The 14296-nt window shown below is 41.5% G+C and overlaps 7 non-coding genes across 7 annotated transcripts; all 7 read left to right on the forward strand.

The window, feature by feature from the left end:
• The first annotated feature begins 2967 nt into the window (after positions 1-2967).
• On the forward strand, positions 2968-3041 carry TRNAN-GUU (transfer RNA asparagine (anticodon GUU)). Its single transcript has one exon. It is a non-coding gene; the product is annotated as a tRNA-Asn (tRNA).
• A 3013-nt stretch (positions 3042-6054) lies between these two features.
• On the forward strand, positions 6055-6128 carry TRNAN-GUU (transfer RNA asparagine (anticodon GUU)). Its single transcript has one exon. It is a non-coding gene; the product is annotated as a tRNA-Asn (tRNA).
• Positions 6129-7597: 1469 nt separating this feature from the next.
• On the forward strand, positions 7598-7671 carry TRNAN-GUU (transfer RNA asparagine (anticodon GUU)). The gene has a single exon. It is a non-coding gene; the product is annotated as a tRNA-Asn (tRNA).
• Positions 7672-9169: 1498 nt separating this feature from the next.
• Positions 9170-9243, forward strand: TRNAN-GUU (transfer RNA asparagine (anticodon GUU)). Its single transcript has one exon. It is a non-coding gene; the product is annotated as a tRNA-Asn (tRNA).
• Positions 9244-10710: 1467 nt separating this feature from the next.
• On the forward strand, positions 10711-10784 carry TRNAN-GUU (transfer RNA asparagine (anticodon GUU)). The gene has a single exon. It is a non-coding gene; the product is annotated as a tRNA-Asn (tRNA).
• Positions 10785-12623: 1839 nt separating this feature from the next.
• On the forward strand, positions 12624-12697 carry TRNAN-GUU (transfer RNA asparagine (anticodon GUU)). Its single transcript has one exon. It is a non-coding gene; the product is annotated as a tRNA-Asn (tRNA).
• Positions 12698-14166: 1469 nt separating this feature from the next.
• On the forward strand, positions 14167-14240 carry TRNAN-GUU (transfer RNA asparagine (anticodon GUU)). Its single transcript has one exon. It is a non-coding gene; the product is annotated as a tRNA-Asn (tRNA).
• Positions 14241-14296: the final 56 nt, after the last annotated feature.

A 14296-nucleotide genomic window follows, 5' to 3' on the forward strand; every position in this document is an offset into this window, starting at 1 on the left:
AAAATAGTTACCTTTCAAACGCAAATACGGTGACTGCAAATTGATTAACATAGGTGGAGACCCTTCACAAAACCATGTTTAAAAGGAAGGGTGACGTCATATCTATGAAGGTGCTTTCCAATTGAAACTTAATCAAAAGCACGTAAAACATCATCAGAAGTGAACAGGAAGTTCATTCTTCATTCCGTTGTCAACCGATTGGCCAGAAAATTGGGCTCGATCAAAGGGAACCTGAACAGGGGACTGCTCCTATCCATCGTCATTCATTGGGAAAGTGTCTGCAATTTCAAACACATTGCATTTCTCATATCAGCATGTGATGAGCGCCCGAAGCGTGCTGTTGAAACCCCACTCCGGGACCATTCCTTTTTCAATGCAGGAGGGGCAAAGCATTTGCTAACCAATAAGCAAAAAAATATGAAAATCCTCATCTTTCCCACAAAAACATCAAAAACAACAGCAAAAACATTGAAGACGGCTGGCTGCAAACGGAATAGAGAAATATCATACAAGCATGTTAAAAGCGTTGGAAGACAATTTTTTAAGGAAAGTGTTTTGAAACTTGAAGACACGCACGGACGTGCCAGATGATCAGAAAGTGCCATTTCACTCGGAGTTAACAGTCCAAATACAAGCAATCGACTTTAATGCCTCACTGCATCAAGCTTAGCAACGTTTGATGGGCACGGAAAGTTTGGTGATCAACTCCACTCTGGGATGATTCATTTTTAACATGGAATGGGCAAAGCATGCGCTAACCAAACAGAAAAAAAAGGAAAGAAAAACAGCAGCAAAGAGTAAAATTAGCTTTAATGTTTCTGCAACAACACATTACATTCAAACGGAGGCTACAGATTGTATAGAAGAAAACAAATAACAACCCCAAAGACATTCATTAAACATGTTAAGTGAGGACGTAAAGGAGATCTCTATAGAAATGTTTGGAAATCTGTTACGTCACACAGACATGTTGACAGAGTGGTCAGAAAGTGCAATTTTTCTTGAAATTAACAGGCAAGCTATCATCGATTGACTTAAAACCAATAAAACCTCAGATGTGGATGGTAACATAACGAAAGCAGTGAAAACCCATGGAAAAGTGAATTTCTCTTAAGGTTTGGGGATTTGATTGCCAACGGAATTACAAATTTGAACAAAAACAAATTGCTTAGCAGAGGATGGTTTCGATCCATCGACCTCTGGGTTATGGGCCCAGCACGCTTCCGCTGCGCCACTCTGCTGCTGTCACACCTTTCTCTGTGCATTTTGAAAGGGAGAAGCTGGCTCCACCTACATTTGCATGCAGATAAAGAACCATAGCTGCATTTGAAAGCAGAGGATGCCGTAACCTCTGAAAAAGCATTTAGACATTGTGAGAGCAAAATCTTGTTAGTCCACGTAGCTCTCTTGCCTCACGTGCTTAGTCTCTGTGGCGCAATTGGTTAGCGCGTTTGGCTGTTAACTGAAAGGTTGGTGGTTCAAGCCCACCCAGGGACGTTTTGAGACACTTGAGTTTTTTTAACCGAGAAGCAAAAAAGGAGCACAAAATAGTTACCTTTCAAACGCAAAGACGGTGACTGCAAATTGATTAACATAGGTGGAGACCCTTCACAAAACCATGTTTAAAAGGAAGGGTGACGTCATATCTATGACGGTGCTTTCCAATTGAAACTTCATCAAAAGCACGTAAAACATCATCAGAAGTGAACAGGAAGTTCATTCTTCATTCCGTTGTCAACCGATTGGCCAGAAAATTGGGCTCGATCAAAGGGAACCTGAACAGGGGACTGCTCCTATCCATCATCATTCATTGGGAAAGTGTCTGCAATTTCAAACACATTGCATTTCTCATATCAGCATGTGATGAGCGCCCGAAGCGTGCTGTTGAAACCCCACTCCGGGACCATTCCTTTTTCAATGCAGGAGGGGCAAAGCATTTGCTAACCAATAAGCAAAAAAATATGAAAATCCTCATCTTTCCCACAAAAACATCAAAAACAACAGCAAAAACATTGAAGACGGCTGGCTGCAAACGGAATAGAGAAATATCATACAAGTATGTTAAAAGCGTTGGAAGACAATTTTTTAAGGAAAGTGTTTTGAAACTTGAAGACACGCACGGACGTGCCAGATGATCAGAAAGTGCCATTTCACTCGGAGTTAACAGTCCAAATACAAGCAATCGACTTTAATGCCTCACTGCATCAAGCTTAGCAACGTTTGATGGGCACGGAAAGTTTGGTGATCAACTCCACTCTGGGATGATTCATTTTTAACATGGAATGGGCAAAGCATGCGCTAACCAAACAGAAAAAAAAGGAAAGAAAAACAGCAGCAAAGAGTAAAATTAGCTTTAATGTTTCTGCAACAACACATTACATTCAAACGGAGGCTACAGATTGTATAGAAGAAAACAAATAACAACCCCAAAGACATTCATTAAACATGTTAAGTGAGGACGTAAAGGAGATCTCTATAGAAATGTTTGGAAATCTGTTACGTCACACAGACATGTTGACAGAGTGGTCAGAAAGTGCAATTTTTCTTGAAATTAACAGGCAAGCTATCATCGATTGACTTAAAACCAATAAAACCTCAGATGTGGATGGTAACATAACGAAAGCAGTGAAAACCCATGGAAAAGTGAATTTCTCTTAAGGTTTGGGGATTTGATTGCCAACGGAATTACAAATTTGAACAAAAACAAATTGCTTAGCAGAGGATGGTTTCGATCCATCGACCTCTGGGTTATGGGCCCAGCACGCTTCCGCTGCGCCACTCTGCTGCTGTCACACCTTTCTCTGTGCATTTTGAAAGGGAGAAGCTGGCTCCACCTACATTTGCATGCAGATAAAGAACCATAGCTGCATTTGAAAGCAGAGGATGCCGTAACCTCTGAAAAAGCATTTAGACATTGTGAGAGCAAAATCTTGTTAGTCCACGTAGCTCTCTCGCATCACGTGCTTAGTCTCTGTGGCGCAATTGGTTAGCGCGTTCGGCTGTTAACCGAAAGGTTGGTGGTTCAAGCCCACCCAGGGACGTTTTGAGACACTTGAGTTTTTTTAACCGAGAAGCAAAAAAGGAGCACAAAATAGTTACCTTTCAAACGCAAATACGGTGACTGCAAATTGATTAACATAGGTGGAGACCCTTCACAAAACCATGTTTAAAAGGAAGGGTGACGTCATATCTATGAAGGTGCTTTCCAATTGAAACTTCATCAAAAGCACGTAAAACATCATCAGAAGTGAACAGGAAGTTCATTCTTCATTCCGTTGTCAACCGATTGGCCAGAAAATTGGGCTCGATCAAAGGGAACCTGAACAGGGGACTGCTCCTATCCATCGTCATTCATTGGGAAAGTGTCTGCAATTTCAAACACATTGCATTTCTCATATCAGCATGTGATGAGCGCCCGAAGCGTGCTGTTGAAACCCCACTCCGGGACCATTCCTTTTTCAATGCAGGAGGGGCAAAGCATTTGCTAACCAATAAGCAAAAAAATATGAAAATCCTCATCTTTCCCACAAAAACATCAAAAACAACAGCAAAAACATTGAAGACGGCTGGCTGCAAACGGAATAGAGAAATATCATACAAGCATGTTAAAAGCGTTGGAAGACAATTTTTTAAGGAAAGTGTTTTGAAACTTGAAGACACGCACGGACGTGCCAGATGATCAGAAAGTGCCATTTCACTCGGAGTTAACAGTCCAAATACAAGCAATCGACTTTAATGCCTCACTGCATCAAGCTTAGCAACGTTTGATGGGCACGGAAAGTTTGGTGATCAACTCCACTCTGGGATGATTCATTTTTAACATGGAATGGGCAAAGCATGCGCTAACCAAACAGAAAAAAAGGAAAGAAAAACAGCAGCAAAGAGTAAAATTAGCTTTAATGTTTCTGCAACAACACATTACATTCAAACGGAGGCTACAGATTGTATAGAAGAAAACAAATAACAACCCCAAAGACATTCATTAAACATGTTAAGTGAGGACGTAAAGGAGATCTCTATAGAAATGTTTGGAAATCTGTTACGTCACACAGACATGTTGACAGAGTGGTCAGAAAGTGCAATTTTTCTTGAAATTAACAGGCAAGCTATCATCGATTGACTTAAAACCAATAAAACCTCAGATGTGGATGGTAACATAACGAAAGCAGTGAAAACCCATGGAAAAGTGAATTTCTCTTAAGGTTTGGGGATTTGATTGCCAACGGAATTACAAATTTGAACAAAAACAAATTGCTTAGCAGAGGATGGTTTCGATCCATCGACCTCTGGGTTATGGGCCCAGCACGCTTCCGCTGCGCCACTCTGCTGCTGTCACACCTTTCTCTGTGCATTTTGAAAGGGAGAAGCTGGCTCCACCTACATTTGCATGCAGATAAAGAACCATAGCTGCATTTGAAAGCAGAGGATGCCGTAACCTCTGAAAAAGCATTTAGACATTGTGAGAGCAAAATCTTGTTAGTCCACGTAGCTCTCTTGCCTCACGTGCTTAGTCTCTGTGGCGCAATTGGTTAGCGCGTTTGGCTGTTAACTGAAAGGTTGGTGGTTCAAGCCCACCCAGGGATGTTTTGAGACACTTGAGTTTTTTTAACCGAGAAGCAAAAAAGGAGCACAAAATAGTTACCTTTCAAACGCAAAGACGGTGACTGCAAATTGATTAACATAGGTGGAGACCCTTCACAAAACCATGTTTAAAAGGAAGGGTGACGTCATATCTATGACGTTGCTTTCCAATTGAAACTTCATCAAAAGCACGTAAAACATCATCAGAAGTGAACAGGAAGTTCATTCTTCATTCCGTTGTCAACCGATTGGCCAGAAAATTGGGCTCGATCAAAGGGAACCTGAACAGGGGTCTGCTCCTATCCATCATCATTCATTGGGAAAGTGTCTGCAATTTCAAACACATTGCATTTCTCATATCAGCATGTGATGAGCGCCCGAAGCGTGCTGTTGAAACCCCACTCCGGGACCATTCCTTTTTCAATGCAGGAGGGGCAAAGCATTTGCTAACCAATAAGCAAAAAAATATGAAAATCCTCATCTTTCCCACAAAAACATCAAAAACAACAGCAAAAACATTGAAGACGGCTGGCTGCAAACGGAATAGAGAAATATCATACAAGTATGTTAAAAGCGTTGGAAGACAATTTTTTAAGGAAAGTGTTTTGAAACTTGAAGACACGCACGGACGTGCCAGATGATCAGAAAGTGCCATTTCACTCGGAGTTAACAGTCCAAATACAAGCAATCGACTTTAATGCCTCACTGCATCAAGCTTAGCAACGTTTGATGGGCACGGAAAGTTTGGTGATCAACTCCACTCTGGGATGATTCATTTTTAACATGGAATGGGCAAAGCATGCGCTAACCAAACAGAAAAAAAAGGAAAGAAAAACAGCAGCAAAGAGTAAAATTAGCTTTAATGTTTCTGCAACAACACATTACATTCAAACGGAGGCTACAGATTGTATAGAAGAAAACAAATAACAACCCCAAAGACATTCATTAAACATGTTAAGTGAGGACGTAAAGGAGATCTCTATAGAAATGTTTGGAAATCTGTTACGTCACACAGACATGTTGACAGAGTGGTCAGAAAGTGCAATTTTTCTTGAAATTAACAGGCAAGCTATCATCGATTGACTTAAAACCAATAAAACCTCAGATGTGGATGGTAACATAACGAAAGCAGTGAAAACCCATGGAAAAGTGAATTTCTCTTAAGGTTTGGGGATTTGATTGCCAACGGAATTACAAATTTGAACAAAAACAAATTGCTTAGCAGAGGATGGTTTCGATCCATCGACCTCTGGGTTATGGGCCCAGCACGCTTCCGCTGCGCCACTCTGCTGCTGTCACACCTTTCTCTGTGCATTTTGAAAGGGAGAAGCTGGCTCCACCTACATTTGCATGCAGATAAAGAACCATAGCTGCATTTGAAAGCAGAGGATGCCGTAACCTCTGAAAAAGCATTTAGACATTGTGAGAGCAAAATCTTGTTAGTCCACGTAGCTCTCTCGCCTCACGTGCTTAGTCTCTGTGGCGCAATTGGTTAGCGCGTTCGGCTGTTAACCGAAAGGTTGGTGGTTCAAGCCCACCCAGGGACGTTTTGAGACACTTGAGTTTTTTTAACCGAGAAGCAAAAAAGGAGCACAAAATAGTTACCTTTCAAACGCAAAGACGGTGACTGCAAATTGATTAACATAGGTGGAGACCCTTCACAAAACCATGTTTAAAAGGAAGGGTGACGTCATATCTATGACGGTGCTTTCCAATTGAAACTTCATCAAAAGCACGTAAAACATCATCAGAAGTGAACAGGAAGTTCATTCTTCATTCCGTTGTCAACCGATTGGCCAGAAAATTGGGCTCGATCAAAGGGAACCTGAACAGGGGACTGCTCCTATCCATCATCATTCATTGGGAAAGTGTCTGCAATTTCAAACACATTGCATTTCTCATATCAGCATGTGATGAGCGCCCGAAGCGTGCTGTTGAAACCCCACTCCGGGACCATTCCTTTTTCAATGCAGGAGGGGCAAAGCATTTGCTAACCAATAAGCAAAAAAATATGAAAATCCTCATCTTTCCCACAAAAACATCAAAAACAACAGCAAAAACATTGAAGACGGCTGGCTGCAAACGGAATAGAGAAATATCATACAAGTATGTTAAAAGCGTTGGAAGACAATTTTTTAAGGAAAGTGTTTTGAAACTTGAAGACACGCACGGACGTGCCAGATGATCAGAAAGTGCCATTTCACTCGGAGTTAACAGTCCAAATACAAGCAATCGACTTTAATGCCTCACTGCATCAAGCTTAGCAACGTTTGATGGGCACGGAAAGTTTGGTGATCAACTCCACTCTGGGATGATTCATTTTTAACATGGAATGGGCAAAGCATGCGCTAACCAAACAGAAAAAAAGGAAAGAAAAACAGCAGCAAAGAGTAAAATTAGCTTTAATGTTTCTGCAACAACACATTACATTCAAACGGAGGCTACAGATTGTATAGAAGAAAACAAATAACAACCCCAAAGACATTCATTAAACATGTTAAGTGAGGACGTAAAGGAGATCTCTATAGAAATGTTTGGAAATCTGTTACGTCACACAGACATGTTGACAGAGTGGTCAGAAAGTGCAATTTTTCTTGAAATTAACAGGCAAGCTATCATCGATTGACTTAAAACCAATAAAACCTCAGATGTGGATGGTAACATAACGAAAGCAGTGAAAACCCATGGAAAAGTGAATTTCTCTTAAGGTTTGGGGATTTGATTGCCAACGGAATTACAAATTTGAACAAAAACAAATTGCTTAGCAGAGGATGGTTTCGATCCATCGACCTCTGGGTTATGGGCCCAGCACGCTTCCGCTGCGCCACTCTGCTGCTGTCACACCCTTCTCTGTGCATTTTGAAAGGGAGAAGCTGGCTCCACCTACATTTGCATGCAGATAAAGAACCATAGCTGCATTTGAAAGCAGAGGATGCCGTAACCTCTGAAAAAGCATTTAGACATTGTGAGAGCAAAATCTTGTTAGTCCACGTTGCTCTCTCGCCTCACGTGCTTAGTCTCTGTGGCGCAATTGGTTAGCGCGTTCGGCTGTTAACCGAAAGGTTGGTGGTTCAAGCCCACCCAGGGACGTTTTGAGACACTTGAGTTTTTTTAACCGAGAAGCAAAAAAGGAGCACAAAATAGTTACCTTTCAAACGCAAAGACGGTGACTGCAAATTGATTAACATAGGTGGAGACCCTTCACAAAACCATGTTTAAAAGGAAGGGTGACGTCATATCTATGACGGTGCTTTCCAATTGAAACTTCATCAAAAGCACGTAAAACATCATCAGAAGTGAACAGGAAGTTCATTCTTCATTCCGTTGTCAACCGATTGGCCAGAAAATTGGGCTCGATCAAAGGGAACCTGAACAGGGGACTGCTCCTATCCATCGTCATTCATTGGGAAAGTGTCTGCAATTTCAAACACATTGCATTTCTCATATCAGCATGTGATGAGCGCCCGAAGCGTGCTGTTGAAACCCCACTCCGGGACCATTCCTTTTTCAATGCAGGAGGGGCAAAGCATTTGCTAACCAATAAGCAAAAAAATATGAAAATCCTCATCTTTCCCACAAAAACATCAAAAACAACAGCAAAAACATTGAAGACGGCTGGCTGCAAACGGAATAGAGAAATATCATACAAGTATGTTAAAAGCGTTGGAAGACAATTTTTTAAGGAAAGTGTTTTGAAACTTGAAGACACGCACGGACGTGCCAGATGATCAGAAAGTGCCATTTCACTCGGAGTTAACAGTCCAAATACAAGCAATCGACTTTAATGCCTCACTGCATCAAGCTTAGCAACGTTTGATGGGCACGGAAAGTTTGGTGATCAACTCCACTCTGGGATGATTCATTTTTAACATGGAATGGGCAAAGCATGCGCTAACCAAACAGAAAAAAAAGGAAAGAAAAACAGCAGCAAAGAGTAAAATTAGCTTTAATGTTTCTGCAACAACACATTACATTCAAACGGAGGCTACAGATTGTATAGAAGAAAACAAATAACAACCCCAAAGACATTAATTAAACATGTTAAGTGAGGACGTAAAGGAGATCTCTATAGAAATGTTTGGAAATCTGTTACGTCACACAGACATGTTGACAGAGTGGTCAGAAAGTGCAATTTTTCTTGAAATTAACAGGCAAGCTATCATCGATTGACTTAAAACCAATAAAACCTCAGATGTGGATGGTAACATAACGAAAGCAGTGAAAACCCATGGAAAAGTGAATTTCTCTTAAGGTTTGGGGATTTGATTGCCAACGGAATTACAAATTTGAACAAAAACAAATTGCTTAGCAGAGGATGGTTTCGATCCATCGACCTCTGGGTTATGGGCCCAGCACGCTTCCGCTGCGCCACTCTGCTGCTGTCACACCTTTCTCTGTGCATTTTGAAAGGGAGAAGCTGGCTCCACCTACATTTGCATGCAGATAAAGAACCATAGCTGCATTTGAAAGCAGAGGATGCCGTAACCTCTGAAAAAGCATTTAGACATTGTGAGAGCAAAATCTTGTTAGTCCACGTAGCTCTCTCGCCTCTCGCCGGTCGCCTCTCGCCACTCGCCTCACGTGCTTAGTCTCTGTGGCGCAATTGGTTAGCGCGTTCGGCTGTTAACCGAAAGGTTGGTGGTTCAATCCCACCCAGGGACGTTTTGAGACACTTGAGTTTTTTTAACCGAGAAGCAAAAAAGGAGCACAAAATAGTTACCTTTCAAACGCAAAGACGGTGACTGCAAATTGATTAACATAGGTGGAGACCCTTCACAAAACCATGTTTAAAAGGAAGGGTGACGTCATATCTATGACGGTGCTTTCCAATTGAAACTTCATCAAAAGCACGTAAAACATCATCAGAAGTGAACAGGAAGTTCATTCTTCATTCCGTTGTCAACCGATTGGCCAGAAAATTGGGCTCGATCAAAGGGAACCTGAACAGGGGACTGCTCCTATCCATCGTCATTCATTGGGAAAGTGTCTGCAATTTCAAACACATTGCATTTCTCATATCAGCATGTGATGAGCGCCCGAAGCGTGCTGTTGAAACCCCACTCCGGGACCATTCCTTTTTCAATGCAGGAGGGGCAAAGCATTTGCTAACCAATAAGCAAAAAAATATGAAAATCCTCATCTTTCCCACAAAAACATCAAAAACAACAGCAAAAACATTGAAGGCGGCTGGCTGCAAACGGAATAGAGAAATATCATACAAGCATGTTAAAATTGGAAGACAATTTTTTAAGGAAAGTGTTTTGAAACTTGAAGACACGCACGGACGTGCCAGATGATCAGAAAGTGCCATTTCACTCGGAGTTAACAGTCCAAATACAAGCAATCGACTTTAATGCCTCACTGCATCAAGCTTAGCAACGTTTGATGGGCACGGAAAGTTTGGTGATCAACTCCACTCTGGGATGATTCATTTTTAACATGGAATGGGCAAAGCATGCGCTAACCAAACAGAAAAAAAAGGAAAGAAAAACAGCAGCAAAGAGTAAAATTAGCTTTAATGTTTCTGCAACAACACATTACATTCAAACGGAGGCTACAGATTGTATAGAAGAAAACAAATAACAACCCCAAAGACATTCATTAAACATGTTAAGTGAGGACGTAAAGGAGATCTCTATAGAAATGTTTGGAAATCTGTTACGTCACACAGACATGTTGACAGAGTGGTCAGAAAGTGCAATTTTTCTTGAAATTAACAGGCAAGCTATCATCGATTGACTTAAAACCAATAAAACCTCAGATGTGGATGGTAACATAACGAAAGCAGTGAAAACCCATGGAAAAGTGAATTTCTCTTAAGGTTTGGGGATTTGATTGCCAACGGAATTACAAATTTGAACAAAAACAAATTGCTTAGCAGAGGATGGTTTCGATCCATCGACCTCTGGGTTATGGGCCCAGCACGCTTCCGCTGCGCCACTCTGCTGCTGTCACACCTTTCTCTGTGCATTTTGAAAGGGAGAAGCTGGCTCCACCTACATTTGCATGCAGATAAAGAACCATAGCTGCATTTGAAAGCAGAGGATGCCGTAACCTCTGAAAAAGCATTTAGACATTGTGAGAGCAAAATCTTGTTAGTCCACGTTGCTCTCTCGCCTCACGTGCTTAGTCTCTGTGGCGCAATTGGTTAGCGCGTTCGGCTGTTAACCGAAAGGTTGGTGGTTCAAGCCCACCCAGGGACGTTTTGAGACACTTGAGTTTTTTTAACCGAGAAGCAAAAAAGGAGCACAAAATAGTTACCTTTCAAACGCAAAGACGGTGACTGCAAATTGATTAACATAGGTGGAGACCCTTCACAAAACCATGTTTAAAAGGAAGGGTGACGTCATATCTATGACGGTGCTTTCCAATTGAAACTTCATCAAAAGCACGTAAAACATCATCAGAAGTGAACAGGAAGTTCATTCTTCATTCCGTTGTCAACCGATTGGCCAGAAAATTGGGCTCGATCAAAGGGAACCTGAACAGGGGACTGCTCCTATCCATCGTCATTCATTGGGAAAGTGTCTGCAATTTCAAACACATTGCATTTCTCATATCAGCATGTGATGAGCGCCCGAAGCGTGCTGTTGAAACCCGAGAAGCAAAAAAGGAGCACAAAATAGTTACCTTTCAAACGCAAAGACGGTGACTGCAAATTGATTAACATAGGTGGAGACCCTTCACAAAACCATGTTTAAAAGGAAGGGTGACGTCATATCTATGAAGGTGCTTTCCAATTGAAACTTCATCAAAAGCACGTAAAACATCATCAGAAGTGAACAGGAAGTTCATTCTTCATTCCGTTGTCAACCGATTGGCCAGAAAATTGGGCTCGATCAAAGGGAACCTGAACAGGGGACTGCTCCTATCCATCATCATTCATTGGGAAAGTGTCTGCAATTTCAAACACATTGCATTTCTCATATCAGCATGTGATGAGCGCCCGAAGCGTGCTGTTGAAACCCCACTCCGGGACCATTCCTTTTTCAATGCAGGAGGGGCAAAGCATTTGCTAACCAATAAGCAAAAAAATATGAAAATCCTCATCTTTCCCACAAAAACATCAAAAACAACAGCAAAAACATTGAAGACGGCTGGCTGCAAACGGAATAGAGAAATATCATACAAGTATGTTAAAAGCGTTGGAAGACAATTTTTTAAGGAAAGTGTTTTGAAACTTGAAGACACGCACGGACGTGCCAGATGATCAGAAAGTGCCATTTCACTCGGAGTTAACAGTCCAAATACAAGCAATCGACTTTAATGCCTCACTGCATCAAGCTTAGCAACGTTTGATGGGCACGGAAAGTTTGGTGATCAACTCCACTCTGGGATGATTCATTTTTAACATGGAATGGGCAAAGCATGCGCTAACCAAACAGAAAAAAAAGGAAAGAAAAACAGCAGCAAAGAGTAAAATTAGCTTTAATGTTTCTGCAACAACACATTACATTCAAACGGAGGCTACAGATTGTATAGAAGAAAACAAATAACAACCCCAAAGACATTCATTAAACATGTTAAGTGAGGACGTAAAGGAGATCTCTATAGAAATGTTTGGAAATCTGTTACGTCACACAGACATGTTGACAGAGTGGTCAGAAAGTGCAATTTTTCTTGAAATTAACAGGCAAGCTATCATCGATTGACTTAAAACCAATAAAACCTCAGATGTGGATGGTAACATAACGAAAGCAGTGAAAACCCATGGAAAAGTGAATTTCTCTTAAGGTTTGGGGATTTGATTGCCAACGGAATTACAAATTTGAACAAAAACAAATTGCTTAGCAGAGGATGGTTTCGATCCATCGACCTCTGGGTTATGGGCCCAGCACGCTTCCGCTGCGCCACTCTGCTGCTGTCACACCTTTCTCTGTGCATTTTGAAAGGGAGAAGCTGGCTCCACCTACATTTGCATGCAGATAAAGAACCATAGCTGCATTTGAAAGCAGAGGATGCCGTAACCTCTGAAAAAGCATTTAGACATTGTGAGAGCAAAATCTTGTTAGTCCACGTAGCTCTCTCGCCTCACATGCTTAGTCTCTGTGGCGCAATTGGTTAGCGCGTTCGGCTGTTAACCGAAAGGTTGGTGGTTCAAGCCCACCCAGGGACGTTTTGAGACACTTGAGTTTTTTTAACCGAGAAGCAAAAAGGAGCACAAAATAGTTACCTTTCAAACGCAAAGACGGTGACTGCAAATTGATTAACATAGGTGGAGACCCTTCACAAAACCATGTTTAAAAGGAAGGGTGACGTCATATCTATGACGGTGCTTTCCAATTGAAACTTCATCAAAAGCACGTAAAACATCATCAGAAGTGAACAGGAAGTTCATTCTTCATTCCGTTGTCAACCGATTGGCCAGAAAATTGGGCTCGATCAAAGGGAACCTGAACAGGGGACTGCTCCTATCCATCATCATTCATTGGGAAAGTGTCTGCAATTTCAAACACATTGCATTTCTCATATCAGCATGTGATGAGCGCCCGAAGCGTGCTGTTGAAACCCCACTCCGGGACCATTCCTTTTTCAATGCAGGAGGGGCAAAGCATTTGCTAACCAATAAGCAAAAAAATATGAAAATCCTCATCTTTCCCACAAAAACATCAAAAACAACAGCAAAAACATTGAAGACGGCTGGCTGCAAACGGAATAGAGAAATATCATACAAGTATGTTAAAAGCGTTGGAAGACAATTTTTTAAGGAAAGTGTTTTGAAACTTGAAGACACGCACGGACGTGCCAGATGATCAGAAAGTGCCATTTCACTCGGAGTTAACAGTCCAAATACAAGCAATCGACTTTAATGCCTCACTGCATCAAGCTTAGCAACGTTTGATGGGCACGGAAAGTTTGGTGATCAACTCCACTCTGGGATGATTCATTTTTAACATGGAATGGGCAAAGCATGCGCTAACCAAACAGAAAAAAAAGGAAAGAAAAACAGCAGCAAAGAGTAAAATTAGCTTTAATGTTTCTGCAACAACACATTACATTCAAACGGAGGCTACAGATTGTATAGAAGAAAACAAATAACAACCCCAAAGACATTCATTAAACATGTTAAGTGAGGACGTAAAGGAGATCTCTATAGAAATGTTTGGAAATCTGTTACGTCACACAGACATGTTGACAGAGTGGTCAGAAAGTGCAATTTTTCTTGAAATTAACAGGCAAGCTATCATCGATTGACTTAAAACCAATAAAACCTCAGATGTGGATGGTAACATAACGAAAGCAGTGAAAACCCATGGAAAAGTGAATTTCTCTTAAGGTTTGGGGATTTGATTGCCAACGGAATTACAAATTTGAACAAAAACAAATTGCTTAGCAGAGGATGGTTTCGATCCATCGACCTCTGGGTTATGGGCCCAGCACGCTTCCGCTGCGCCACTCTGCTGCTGTCACACCTTTCTCTGTGCATTTTGAAAGGGAGAAGCTGGCTCCACCTACATTTGCATGCAGATAAAGAACCATAGCTGCATTTGAAAGCAGAGGATGCCGTAACCTCTGAAAAAGCATTTAGACATTGTGAGAGCAAAATCTTGTTAGTCCACGTAGCTCTCTCGCCTCACGTGCTTAGTCTCTGTGGCGCAATTGGTTAGCGCGTTCGGCTGTTAACCGAAAGGTTGGTGGTTCAAGCCCACCCAGGGACGTTTTGAGACACTTGAGTTTTTTTAACCGAGAAGCAAAAAAGGAGCACAAAATAGTT

Source organism: Pelobates fuscus, chromosome 2 (assembly GCF_036172605.1).
Source record: "Pelobates fuscus isolate aPelFus1 chromosome 2, aPelFus1.pri, whole genome shotgun sequence".
In the NCBI taxonomy this organism is placed as follows: domain Eukaryota; kingdom Metazoa; phylum Chordata; class Amphibia; order Anura; family Pelobatidae; genus Pelobates; species Pelobates fuscus.